At 39.3% G+C, this 12,993-nt stretch overlaps 1 non-coding gene across 1 annotated transcript; it reads right to left on the bottom strand.

Annotated features, from left to right (window-relative positions):
- Window positions 1–7,869: 7,869 nt before the first annotated feature.
- Window positions 7,870–7,991, bottom strand: LOC127675966 (U6atac minor spliceosomal RNA). Its single transcript, XR_007975627.1, has one exon. It is a non-coding gene; the product is annotated as a U6atac minor spliceosomal RNA (small nuclear RNA).
- Window positions 7,992–12,993: the final 5,002 nt, after the last annotated feature.

The raw sequence follows: 12,993 nt of genomic DNA, 5'->3' as shown, positions 1-12,993 counted from the left end.
TTCACTATCAATGTTTTCAGAGACTATAATAACTGAGAAACATAGAAATACTACCATTAATGTGTCCCTTTTTAAAAACAAGGCATAATGTTTGTTTTAGTTATTTATGAGAGTCCTAAGGAGAACAGGAGGATCACAGATGAAATCTTGTGAACAAAGTATAAGCAATCTATACTATTTTGCTATTGATTCTTACCACACTCAATACTGAGTCCCCAACAGAACACAATATCTGCTAAAACAACTGGTATGATCTATGCTTCCTTACCTTGACCCTAAGCAATGTAATATGATAAAATTTTATCAAATAGGCTTAGCTTGAACACTGATGGAGACCTTAGTTATATGTAAGTATTGACTGACTTACTGGGTGGTGAAATCTCATTGTTGCCAAAAATGATCATGAAAATTAAAATGCAAACCCCAGTATGTTATGTGGAAGTAGCTATGATCTTTGACACTATTTTGGATGCTAAGAAAGGCTTGTTGACAGGAACCTGATATAGCTGTTTCCTGAGAGGCCCAGCTAGAGCCTTTGCAAATACAGAGGTGGATGCTAGCAGCCAACCATTGGACTGAGCGTGGGGTCCCCAATGGAGGAGGAGTTAGAGAAAGGACTGAAGGAGTTGAAGGGGTTTGCAACTGCATTGGAAAAAATAACAATATCAACCAACCAGACTCCCCAGAGCTCCCAGGGACTAAGCCATGTGTACCATGGAGTACACATGGCTCCAGCTGCATATGTAGCAGAGGATTGCCCTGTCAGGCATCAATGTGAGGAGAGGTCCTTGGTCCTATGAAGGCTGATAGATGCCCCAGTGTAGGGTAACTGAGGGCGGGGAGGTAGGAGTGGGGTGGGTAGAGGAACACCCTCATAGAAGCAGGGGAAGGGAGGAGATGGGATAGAGAGTTTCTAGGAGGGGGGAAAACCAGGAAAGGGGATAACATTTGAAATGTAAATAAAGAAAAATCCAATTTAAAAACAAGAAAACACCAAAAACAAAAAAATTCAAAATGCAGAGAGTACTTTGAAGTATGAAGTGGGAAGAGGTGAGATTAATTTTTTTGCTGATGATGGCACATACAGAAACCATAAAAGACCTTATGGAGGAAGTGAATGCTGAAGAATGAGGAGGTTCTTGATACGTGGGTGGGCTCAGGGAATTTCTGGTGAAGGAACAAACTGAACCATTTCTGAAGCCTGTAATGGAAGACATGCTTAAGAAATGGTGCATAGCAGATCAAATTTTTAGAAAAGATGGGCAGTATAGTGGTGTGCAAAAGGAGCCGCAGCAGGTCATCAGGTTGGGACCAGCTGTATTTTTCCATGGCCAGGGAACTCATTGAAAATATATTACCTATAAACTCCATGGAGATTGTGTGTCTGTGACTTATTGCTGAGTTCTGTCCTAGGATAGGTGTAACTCACTGGCCCAGCACCTGCCATGTAATAGAAATAGAACAGAATAAAACACACACACACACACACACACACACACACACACACACACACACACACATACACTTGTTCACTGGAATAAGCAACAAAGATGTCAATGGTGAGCACATGAGAACAGCTTCAGTGATATCCTGGAGAGGGAGGACTTGTAAACTGAAAAGCTGGGTTAATCAATATTTTGGATGGATCTCTAGTTCTTTCTGTTTCTATTGAAAAAAAATTAATGTTGCATCTGAAAATCTTAGCATTTAACATATGTTAGTTACTGCAGCATGTACTTCACAAGAACATATAAGAAAGCCAAGAACGAGGCAGGGATGAATTCTGTTAATGCACATCTCAACTCTGGAGGAAGGAATATGAATTCTTAGAATGAGAAGGAAAAAAGTTCCAGGAAAATGACTAGTTCACACAGGATGTGATTGAAGGGCTCCAGGAAAGATATATTGAAGAAAAAATGGAGTCTAAAAGAGTATCCCAAAACCATTCTGGGAAAGTATTTAAGGGGAAAAATCCAGTAATATAACCTACAGAGAATAATATTTGCAGTGAGTAATATATATAGAGAGAAATTCAAGCAAATTAATTCAGACAAAGACAATTATTACCTTTAGGTAAAACAAAAGTTGGGAAGGATTTATATTTTTATGCTGTAGTTATCAACTTCAGTTCTCAAGTTCAATTTTCTTAGCCAAAGCAATAGAAACGCATATATTGATTTAACCAAAAACTACAGGCTAAAACTACTTGGAGATGAGAGTGAAGAGGCAGAGGGAACGAATATGTTAAAGAAGTCCATAATGACCTACCATTGTAGCAAGAAGATAATGTCTACAACTGATGTAGCACAAGGTCATATATGTACTATTTAGAAAAGCACAATTACATATGAGTACTCAAAGAAGTCACTGAAATGGCCTCAAGCGGGGCTGCTAAGATGGCTCAGTGGGTAAAGGAGCACACAAAACCCCACATACATGCACACACATAAATAAAATTTAATAAATGTTTTCTAAAGATTTTAAACTGTTTACCTTTTAGGAGACAAATGACGAAGAATGGGAATGAGAAAGACATGAACAACTAATTTATTTTTATATTTAATATAATGTAGCTTTCAAAAATCTGTATTATCTTAGTTTATCTTACATTCATAAAAACGAATTTGAACTAAAAAGTCTGAAAAGTATGTTCAAATTATTAAGAGTAGGTAGTTGCAAGAAATGAACTTGATGTCAAAGGGGCCCTCTGTCTCATTTTAAAGTTCTATGCTCTTTTGAAATTTTTTTAAATGGTCACTCAGAGCTTTTATCAGAGAGATAATAGCTGCACCTGAAAATTTCAGCATTTAACATAGGTTACTGCACTGTGTACTTCACAAGAACGTGTGAGCAAGCCAAGAATAACTACTGGAGCATGGGTAATTTCTCAGGGTCCACATCCCTGAACAAAGTGGACTGTCTTCTACCCATACTAGCAGCCACCAATTCCCAGTAGCTCCTCGGCTAAGTGTGGGACTTCCCCTTGCTGTAATTCTGCTGGCTTGGTCCTATGCGGGTCTTCTGTATGAAGACACAGCTGCTGAGAGTTCACAAGTGCACTACGTCTGCTATGTCCAGAGAATACTGTTTTGCTGCAGATGTTCACTGCCTTTAACTCTTTCCATTTTTCACTCTTTCTGCTATAATAGCTGAACCTTGTTGGAAGACAGTATGATATAGATGGCCTATTTCAGGAAATGTTCCACGGTCTCTTATTTTCTGCATGTTGATCAGTTGTGGGTCTCTATGCATGCTATCTAGTTTCATATCAATGACACAGGCTAGAGTCATCTGAGAAGAGGAAATCCCAATTGAGAAAAGGTTTCCGTAAGATTGGGCTATAAAGCAGGCCTATGGAGCATCTTCTTAATCAATCACTTAATTAGTGATTGATGTGGGAAGGTCCAACCTATCTGGTAGCGCCATCCCTGGACTGGTAGCCCTGGATCCTGCATGAAAGTAGATTGAGTAAGCCATGATAAGCAAGTCAGTAAGCAACACCCTTCTGTGGCCGTTGTATCAGCTTTTGCCTTCAGGTTTCTGCCCTGTTTGAGTTTTTGTCCTGACTTCCTTTAATGATGGACAGAGGTGTAAACCAAATAACTCTTACTTCCTCAAGTTACTTTGGTCACGATGTTTCATTGAAACAATAGAAACCCTAATTAAGGCACTATATTAATCACTGTCTATGGTGAAATTAAGCTTTTCTGTTGAGGATTGAGAGATGCAGTATTCTACATGGATAAGATAAAATTTTAGGGGCCAGTTTTACTATGTCCATTTGGCAGAATAATAGTATTGAGTTCTCTTCCAGAGCCTGTGACCTAGCCAGGCATGTTGGCCCTGTTAACAATAACAGGCCTGAGTTCTGTCTTGTGCAGCAGGCTTTAAATCTAATCAGAAAGTGGCTAATTACTCCCATCCCATTTTTACCACTATTGTGCTAGTGGACATATGTTTGCCAAGCCGGTTATTATCGAGGCTCACAGTGTTCACAGCTGGGTAAGGCTCTTGTTTACTTTTTATTTCCTGGGAGCATGCATAGAATCTTTCAGCCTTATAAAAGTTATCCAGTAAAGGTGAAGCTTCCAAGTTCAATTTTCTCATGTTCTGACTCAAGTAAGTGGTATCTTCAGCAATAGAGCCTACCATTGAGTTCTGGGGTGTTATTAAGAGCATGGTAATGCTTGAGGTAGGGTCTATGGGACCCCCACTGACTGGCAACTTAAAAAATTCTTACATGGCACTAGCTTCTTATCTGATAGCCTATGGTGTCTGGATGAGGAGTTGTGCCCACATCACAGGGTAAGTCCTTTTAAACTCTATGTGTATATACATGTGCGTGTGTGTGTGTGTGTGTGTGTGTGTGTGTGTGTGTGTGCGTACGTGTGTGTGTGTGTGTGTGTGTGTGTGTGTGTGTGTGTGTATGCATGTATGTGTATATTTTAGGAAGCTTCTACAGTAGTAGGATTTTGTATGGCTTTCCCAAAGTTCTTCAGTGTTTATTATCACTTCTTACCTTCCCCCTCCTCTACTCAGCCCTCCCATTTCTTACCCTCTTTGACCCTTTCAGATCCATTATTCTATCCCTACCTTCATACCACTTGTGTTCTCATTTGCTCCCATTGAAATTTCTCCATGACTACTTAATAGTTTTAAGCCTTCAATGGGGTCTCCAATTTAAACACACTTATCTAAAGATTCAGCACCATCATACACACACACACACACACACACACACACACACGCACGCATATATAAAAGACGACATTGCAGCATTTGTCTTTTTTGTGTCTGGATTATCTCACTCAGAATGATTATTTACAGTCTATCTAGCTACCTTTGAAGTTTATACTTTCATTTTTTTTACAACTGAATAATAATGTTATGTATTTGGATTGCATTTTCATTATTCACTTATTACTTGGTGGGCATCTAGGCTATTTCAATTTCTTGGAAACATCCATGAACATGGATGAACAAGTGTCTTTGTGGTATAATATAGAGTTCCATGGGAATATAACTAGGGATAGACCTTTTGAGGAACTTAAACACTGATTTCCATAGTGGCTGAACTAGTTTACATTCCTAAAAGCAGTGAATAAATGTTCCTCTTTCTCTACATCTATGCCATTGTTTGTATTTTTATATTAGCTTTCTGACTGAAATAAAATGACATCTCAAAGTAGTTTTAATTTGCATTTCTCTGACAGCTAAGGGTGTTAACACACTTTAAAAATATTTCTCAAACATTTGTATTTCATCTTTTGTGAACTCTGGTTTTATGACTTGGTTTTAAAATCGGGTTGTTTTCTTGATGCTTATGGTTTTATTTTATTTTATTTTATATTATTTTATTTTATTTTGGTTCTTTGTGCAGCCCTATTTATAATAACCAGAAGCTGAAAAGAACCCAGATGTCCCTCAGTGGAGGAATGGATACAGAAAATGTGGTATATATACATAATGGAGTACTATTCAGCCATTAGAAACTATGAATTCATGAAATTCTTAGACAAATGGATGGAACTGGAGAACATCATACTAAGTGAGGTAACCCATTGACAAAAGAACACACATGGAATGCAATCAGTGATAAGTGGATATTAGCCCAGAAGCTCTGAATACCCAAGACACAATTCACATATCAAATCATTCCCAAGAAGAAGGAAGGAGAGGGTCCTAGTCCTGGAAAGGCTTGATGCAGCAATGTAGGGGATTACCAGGACAGAGAAGTGGGAGGAGGTGATTGGGGAATGGGTGGAGAGAAGAGGGCTTATTGGACTTATGGGGAGGGGTGAACCAGGAAAGGGGAAATCATTTGGAATCATTTGGAATGTAAACAAAGAATCTAGAAAATAAAAATAAAAAAAACCACTTGATCTTATGTACTCCATCATAAGATCACCCACTATGATCAAGTCAGCTGCATCCTAGAGATGCAGGGATGGTTCAATGCTTGTAAATCAATAAATATAGCCTACCACATAAAAGAACTAAAGGACAAGAGATTGAAACCATTTTAAGGAAGTCTTTCTGAACTTCAAAATAACCATTTGATTGGAGAAAGGACTCAAACCTAGGCAATTCATAACCCAGGCAGGTAGTGGGTATTTTCTATTCTTGTTCTCTATTTGTTGTTATTATAATCTAGTACTTGGGTAAGTTTTGTGTGTGTATGTGTGTGTGTGTGTGTACATACAAGGACATGTTTATGTGGGTCCATGTGTTTATGACTAGAGGCCAGCTTCTGCAGGAGCTTTCTACTTTGTCTTTTTGAGTTAAGGTCTCTCCCTTAGCTTACAACTCACTGTATTTTAGCCAGGTTGACTGGCCAACGAGCCACAGAGATTCTCCTGTCTTTACCTCCTCAATGCTGGGATAATAAGCACATTCTACCGTACTTAGATTTTTTTAACTAAAAAAAAGATTGTAAAGATTCTAAAGGTTCTAAAGATTAAATTCAAGCTGTCATGCTTGCATGACAAGCAATTTACCAACTGAATTATATCTCCAGCCCTACCAATGAACGATATTCAATTTCAAATGCAATGGCCTCAATCAACTTTAAAATCATATAACTTAATTTTACTTTTTAATTAATAATTTAAAGTAACACACAAAGTAATGGGTTCCATTGTGGCCTTTTCATACATAATACATGTCCCTTTGGGTGATTTCCTTCCTTCTCCCAGATGATTCTTTCTTCTGCTTTCATGTATTCTGCTACTTGATTCCCCCTAAATTATATTATTATTACCATGTCTACTTCAGGAGAATGGAGGTCTCTGGAGGGCAATGGGATATTTTGGTTTATACAGTTATGAGCAAGTTGATTATGCCATTGTATATCTGTAATTCCAGTACTTTAGAGGTGGAGGCAGGAGGATTGTAGGCAAGCCTGGCCTACGTAATAAAGTCATAAAATGTGCAGGTCTGTCTGGTCTGGGGAGGGGTCCAAACTCTGTTCTGGAGCTAACTGCATTGACCTTCATGTTGTCAGGGCCTGCCCTTGGATTTCTCAGCATGGAATGGGTGTATAGAAGTTATATGGCCACTTCTCCAGTATAACAGTACCACTGGGCCTCTGGGAAGGGAGCCTGGTATGCAAATGGTCCAATAAGGTAAGGGGCACTGGATGACTGTTGAAAGCCTAGATGGCCCCTGACTCCAGGATGTTGTAGACACTTGAACCAAGAAATGGCATTGGGTCTTGTTTAACCTATCTGTTTCTCTATAAAGTGTAGACATAGCAGAGGCTAGGTGGGTGAGCCATCTTTTCTGGGAGCTGAGTGACAAAAACAAGGGAACTGGCCCAGGATGATCATGAGAACTGGAGTGGCGTTTCTCTAGCCTCCACGACATGTCATTGGTTTGAGGTGCACTAATTAGCCCAGAAGCCCTGAATACCTAAGGCACAAATTGCATAACAAATGACTCCCATGAAGAAGTATGGAGAGGGTCCTGATCCTGGAAAGGATAGATCTAGCATTGGAAGGGAATATAAGGACAGAGAAAAAGGAGGGAGGTGATTGGAGAAGGGATGGAGAGAAGAAGGTTTATGGGACATATGGGGAGGGGGGATCCGGGAAAGGGGAAATCATTTGGAATGTAAACAAAGAATATAGAAAATAAAAATATTAAAAAAGAAAAAAAAGATTTGGAAAAAAAAAAAAGAAGGGGAATATTGCCTGGTCTGAAATTGGTTTAGCTTTCTCAAGAGTTATGTTGCTTGGAGCACAATGTGGTGCACCAGGATTATCAGAATAAATTAGGATCTGGGAGAGGGTCTTGAAGGTATAAGAACAGGGAACCAGAAGATAGGAGGAGCCTGAAAGAGAGCCTTGAGTGAGAGACACAGAAGCCAGTTGAAACATGTTGATAAGATGGTACCAAGTGGGTAGGGATGCTTTAACTCTTTGTGTACTGTTAGGCCTGAGGACCTCTTCTGTTTCTGTGAAGGGGAGTGCTAACCATCTTTCATACAATGCCCAAATCCATTTTTAAAACCCTCAGTGTGTTAACCCCACTTCTCAGAATTCTCTTTTGGGTGCTATAAACTGATGCTAAGGACATTTCCTAACTCTCCGTTGAGGCAGGAAGGGAGGGAAAGAGCTGGAAACCACGAGCTTTCCTGCTTACAGGATCACAGTGTGGCCCTGTGTCAATCACTTTTAAATGTCAATTTGATACAGCCTGTATCACTTGGGATGACAGTGTTGTTGGGAAATTACCTAGATTCAGGGTGGCCTGTCAGTATTTCTGTGGAATTGTCTTGATTGTTAATTGACAGGGCAAGGCCCACCCTAAATGGCAGTATTTTTTCATGGGCTCGCCCCTGAACTGCATAAAAGTAGAGAAAGGTTGCAGATCATGAAGCAGGGAGCAAGGATGTATTTCTGCTCTCGACTGCTGTGTTGATCTCCCTGCATTAATGGGCTGTCAGAATAGTGAGGAAAGAAAACCCTTTCCTTTCCTCTTTCTACATTGCGTTTGGGTCAGGGTGTTTTGGCACAGAAAATAGAGCAAAGCTCCTGCCTGGAGCATCACTGATCTCAGAACAGTGTCATCAGTGGTGCTATTTGAGGACATCCGGGAAAAATTTCTTTCCCATTCAAAAGCAGCTCCTTCACTGGACACAAAAGTGCCACAAATGTCACAGTTTCTGTTTAAGATGTAAATGAAGGGTTCTGTGTGAAGCAGGATGTTATGCATTAATTCATCAGTTTTCTTTTAAGGAGTATCAAAGTGCTGAGTCACTCACATCTCAAACTTGGTCCAAAGTCTTTTCTCCTTTATTCACATTATCCTTTTAGCTGCTCAAAATAAAGAACAGTCCTTGAGAAGTAAAGGGGACCTTTGCATGATGACATTTAAAGCTGGTTCTGAATAGCATACAGCAAATACTGCTCAGGGCACATCAAGCAGGGAAAATCGGCAACATCCTGGAGACATGTTTGTTTCACAATTTGCTTTAAGTTCTTGACTATTTCCAAAAGGCCCAACTGTCAAAGACTCATCCCCAGAGTGTTGCCATTGGCAAGTAGCAGAGTCTGAAGAATGGGGACTAGTGGGAAGACTTTAGAACTTTGAAGTTGGGTTCTTGAAGTACACTGGGGTGGGAGTGTGCTGGACTCCTTCTTTTACCTTTTGCTGTAAGGTGAGTGGTTTTCCTCTCCCAAATATTCCTACCATTTGGGGGGTTGCCTTTTTTGGAGACAGGGCTTCTCTGTGGAACATCCCTTGAACATCCTAGGACTTGCTTCTCAGACTAGGCTGGCCTTGAACGTACAGAGATCTACCTGCCTCTGCCTCCTGAGTGCTGAGATTAAAGGTGTGCCCTGCCACCACCTGGTCCTGAAACTTTGCTCCTAATATGTTGGTTTTCTCCTGGGCTTAATATAGTGATGAAAAGCAAATGCACAGCTGGTACAGTTGTTATTATGTTCTTAGTAGGCTAAGGAGAAGCCTAGAATCCTATAAGGCATCAGCTTTTCTCAGTGAAGAATTGTCAGGCAGAAAAAAATCATGCCTACTGATGTGGGAAATCTTGACTCATGCACATCTACAGTATTAGCTAAATATTTTTTCCTACCACATGGTAGAAAACTCTAAAAGAGTGGGTTTGACACAGGAGACATATATGGGTTTTATTTTTCTTGTAACAAAAAGTTTAGAACTATCTAGCCTACATCTGGTATTTCTTTTAAGAAGTTTGTTCAAGATGTCTTCTAGCTTTCTACCCTCCATCTTGAACAGCTGACTACTTCAGGAACACAAGGTGGCAGCTGAGCCTCCAGACATGCCCAAGAATAATTAGGGAGAGCACAAGGCAAATGACACGAAGCAGAAGTCTGTTCCACTTGTCAGGAAAACAATTTCCCAGAATCTCTACTTGGAAGCATACTGCTGGTTTTCTTTTTTATTAGACAGAATAGAGTTTTGTGCAAGGGAGTCTATGAAAGTTAACGTGTTAGCTAGAAGTAGTACTCCTGTAAACAGTAAGGCTGTAAGATACTGCTCCTATTAGCATTAAGGCTCTAGGATATTGTCCCTGTTAATATTGAGGTTTTAAGCTATTGTCCCTGTTAATATTGAGGCTATGGGCTACAGTCCCTATGAGTACTGTAGGTCTATAAGGGCAACATAAGCCTATGCATATTTTAATAGACAACTGGCAGTTTCTGCCTTACACACTTTGAATTTAATTTAGGAAAGCTAAGGGGCACTTGTTTATTTCAATAGAGGGATAATACATATCATTAAAGAGTAAGTGTTCATTTTTTAAACGAGGCTTGGGGGAGATGGGTCAATGGACAAGAGCATTTGCTGCATGAGCATGAGAAACAGAACTCAAATTCTAGACCCTATATAAAAATATGTGTGGCCATGCCTGTGACTGTAACTATAGATAGCACTAGAAGGGCAATTGGATACAGAGACAGGAGGATTGTTGGAGCTTGTTGGCTTCAGGGGCCAATGACAGACCTGTCTTCCTTGGGTAAGAAAAAGAGTGAAGGGTCACGACACTGACACTGACGTCCTCCTCTGACCTCTGCATATGCAGAGAGATGCGCACATAGGTTCATCCTTCACATACAAATACACATACAATTGAACAGTGAGAGATGATGGTATGTGCTGAGTAAATGCAATGGTGCACTTCAGAGGGGCAGAGAAGCTGACCTCCACGTTGAGGTTGTGTATTTGGGGCAGAAACCAAACTTGCAAATCTTCAAGGCACAATGGTTTATATCAGAAAAAATAGTTCTCTCTGGCTCATGTTACCTGTTGTTATGTTACTGCTGAGTCTGCTCCCCACTGCAATTGCCATGGACCTCAGACTGAAGAAGAAGCCAAGGGCTGGAAAATGACTCTTATTCATTAGGTATGACTATTGATAGGAACAACAACAGCAAACCAAAAACCACAAAACAAAATAAAACAAAACAAAATCCATGGTTTTCTTTTCAAAGATTCGGTTTGGATGTGATTTGTGAATTTTCCATATATATATATATATATATATATATATATATATATATATATATATATATATATATATATATTGTTGGCAGATGCAAGCCTTCTGGCTTTCCTGATGTTCACTGGAGTAAGATTTATAGGCCTTCCCTCTGGGAGAAGAGAAACCACACATAGTTGCCTGCAGTTAGTTTCTTCCTGGACTGTAACACTTTATAATGAATTCCGTTCAGACTGTTTCTCAAATTTCCTCTCTTTTAATGAAAATATTGGCTATGAGGATGGAGCAAGTACACCAAATGCACATCCAGGAAAGAGACACAACCACAATGTGCCCCTTCAAGCACTTATCCATTAGCTCTTTGCCTAATTTCTTAATGTGTGCTAGGCGCAGAGTGAGTTCTAGTAACTGACTACAGAAAGTATCAAAGCATTCCTTAGAATCAACTATGAATAAGCAACACCCTAGCAAAGTACATAGGTAGAGGTGGGGATCTCCGGCTGGAAAAAAGGAAATATTTCTGGAAAAGATGACACTTGAAAAGAGACACAGATTTTTCTAAAGAAGCAAGAAAACTCAGGAACCAGCGAAGTATAATTAATGGAGACTTGTTAGGACTTCTTAATGGTAGGGATGGGGTTGGGGGAAAGACTAATGTCAGTTAAGATTTCTACTCAATACTGTTCAGTGGGATAAGACAAAATAAAGAAAAAAATTACAGGTTTCAATAATGGAACCAAGCATTTGCATATGATATAATCATTGCAGATGGTTGAACAGTCTACAACTTATAATTACAGATCCTAAGTGACTTCACCAATATTTCTATATACAAAAATCAGTATAGAAAAGAAGCTGAATTTTGTTTTGGTATTAAAATCTTAGAAAATTTTTTTCAAGGTTTAAAGTGGTCTCATAGATGACAGGATAAAAACATCAAGTTAGAAAGAAATCTAACCACAGATGCCCAAGAATTATAGAGAAACAAATATATGTAAACTGTTGCAACATAAAAGAAGACTTGAATGTAGAAATGGACATACTTTGTTTAAATGGTGGAAGAGTCAATATTGTCATGCCATTTCTTCTCAGATCAGTATAGAAATTCAATGTGATCCCAGTTTCCTGGGATTATTTTCAATTTCACACAACTCAGAGTCACCTAGGAAGAAAGAATCTTAGCTGCAGAAGTACCTAGATCAGATTGGTGTGTCGACCTGTCCGTGGAATATTTTCTTGATTGCTAATTGATGTAGAAAGGCCCAGTCCAGTGTAGGTGGTTCCATTACTAGGCAAGTGGGTCTGTGTTAGATAAGAAAACTGAAGCCGGTGAGGAAGCCAGCAGGAAACGTTTCCAGCTTCTGCTTCAGTTCTTGCAGACTGGAAGTTTGATCTAGAGAAACCTTTTGCTTCCCAAGTTTCTTTTTGTCAGAGTATTTTTATCACAGCAACCAAATGAAAGAAGAACACCCAGGAAAAATTTTCAACTGATTTTTATTTGTTTCTTTGTTCTCAGAACTTGTTAAACTTAATATAAATTTTAGGGAGAGGGAAGAGGGCTTATGGGACTTTTGGAGAGGGGGGATCCAGGAAAGGGAAAATCACTTGAAATGTAAATAAATAATATATCAAAAAAAAGATACTAAAAATAAGTAGATCAACACTCTTGAAAGATATCAAAGTAATGATAAAATTTGCTATTAAGTCAATGGTCATTTGTGGGAAATACCAATATGAAACCAAATGAAGTGAAACTAGTCACAACACAACAAAAACAACAACAACAGCAACAAGAACAGCAACATGACCATTTGAAGGCAATTGCTGAGGGAATCAAAAATGTCGTTGCATGGCTTCTCCTATGGAGGCCTGAAGTTCATAGGGCACATGTCCAGATGTGGCAAAGAAGCAAGTTTACCTACGTCTAGCCTGGTGAATCAGTGGATTTTTTTGGAGGCTATACTACACACAGGGGAGCATGGTTGAGGGCTTACTCATAGTTGAGGTGT

This window comes from Apodemus sylvaticus, chromosome X (genome assembly GCF_947179515.1).
Source record: "Apodemus sylvaticus chromosome X, mApoSyl1.1, whole genome shotgun sequence".
Lineage (NCBI taxonomy): Eukaryota > Metazoa > Chordata > Mammalia > Rodentia > Muridae > Apodemus > Apodemus sylvaticus.
This window is presented reverse-complemented; position numbering and strand designations above follow the sequence as displayed.